This window comes from Pinus tabuliformis, chromosome 9 (assembly GCF_031772625.1).
Source record: "Pinus tabuliformis cultivar Carrire ecotype Pingquan chromosome 9, CPIR1, whole genome shotgun sequence".
In the NCBI taxonomy this organism is placed as follows: Eukaryota; Viridiplantae; Streptophyta; class Pinopsida; order Pinales; family Pinaceae; genus Pinus; species Pinus tabuliformis.
In genome coordinates this window covers 72,873,911-72,875,814 of record NC_142307.1, presented here as the reverse complement: position 1 = coordinate 72,875,814, position 1,904 = coordinate 72,873,911, and positions in this window count along the sequence as shown.

Genomic DNA, 1,904 nt, shown 5'->3' with positions numbered 1-1,904 from the left:
GTTTTGTTGAAAAGTGTGCAACAAGAAATGCTTGTTGAGAATGCAACAAGATGATGGAGCTTAGTGGAAAGGAGTCGCCTTCACTAAGTGGGCCCGCAGGCAAATTATGGCACAAGTTCTATTTTTGATCCCAGCAGGGATGATCACAGCGTGGGTGACCACAGTATGAGTGATCACAGTGTGGGTGATCACAGTGTGAGTGACCACAGTGTGGGTGACCACAGTGTGAGTAATCACAGTGTGAGTGATCAAAGTCTATTTTTAGACTGGCTGTCAAAAATAGAAAAGTCAAATATTATTGTCTCATAATAATATTTGGACTATAAACTTGATCTTATTCTCTTGGAGCACTTCAGGATGAGCTACGGATGTGGTACATGCAGATCCCAGAGGGAAATACGTGGTTACCTATGGGATGACTAATATTTGCATGCAGGAATTCAGTTAGAACTCAAGTGAGTTGAGTTTAATGGACTGGAGGTGCAGTTGATGGAGTTGTGTTCAGTTTAGCTTTGTTAAACTACTTGTATTTAGTCTAACTGATCAATAGACTAGAGATGAGTTGGGCGAATTAGTTATTAATTAATTCACAAGTTATTAACTCATAATGCAACTATAGAATACATCAGTTAACTCAGTTGCATGTCAGTGCATGTTCAGTTCAGCAGGGACAGGTGTTAGAGGATCAGATTGCTATCAGTTGTGACTATAGCTGTGCATGATGATTTGCACAATCAGAGGGATTGAGTATGCCAATGAATTGGCCAATATCAAGAATTGTAGCTTGTGCTCACGTCCAATAGAGTGTGAGTGATTATTTGCAGGTCAAATACGAGTTCGGTAAACCATTCTCATCAGTTCTTGAGCAGGTATTGAGCTAGAGAGGCAGGCAAGCAGTGGAATAGATTTGGAGATCAAATCTGAGCTGTATTGTGTGTAACAGGTGGAGCTGGTACTGGATTGCTTGTGATAAGCATTGTACTTTGTAATGTTACATGATTCAATCACTATAATATACAGATAGTTGGGGTTTTTAACGAGATGCTTTCCCCCGGGATACATATTGTGTTAATGAGTTTGATTGATGCTTCTATGTGTGCCTGTGAATGTTTCTGCTTCTGTAAATTGATGATCAACGTAGAGGAGATTATGTATTATACATGTTCCGCTTATAATTGTATGATCAGGATAATCTCTGTGAATATGTGTTAAATTATTCAAAATTTCTACAAGTTTTAGATAGAGGAGGAATGACCTGTTATAGAGTTTTGTGAACCCAACGTTTCGGACTACCAAGTGATTCCATCATCAGGGGATGCGTCAATAGATATTCTCTAGATCTTAATGATGTATCCAAGAGCTATATTTAGGGTATATATATATATATATATATATATATATATATATATATATATATATATATATATATAGGTTATTAAAGAAAAGAAATAAGAAAATAGGTCGATGCTTATCCTACTAGTTTTTTATTTATTTTTTGTTCCACTGGAAAAATCAGTAATTTCCATTAAGATTGAAAATTACATATGGTAGATGCCATTGGCATTGCTGTAATGTTCATACAAAATTCACCTCACAGGGTGTTGTATCAGAGGGTATTACAAAATTGTGCTGGGAGTGTGCAACTAGTTTTTTATTTAATTAATTAACTAATTAAATTATTTATTTATTTTATTATTATTTTTAATAAATTTAATGGATAAATGAATTAATTTATTTATTAATAAGTTAAAGGGATAACTTAATTAATTAATTATATTATTTATAGAATTATTTATGTTTATTAATTTTATTTTATATAAAATTAATTAATTTAAATAATTGATTTAATTGATTCATTACTTTGTTTAGATAATTAATTAATTTGTTTGATTAATAAAATTAAT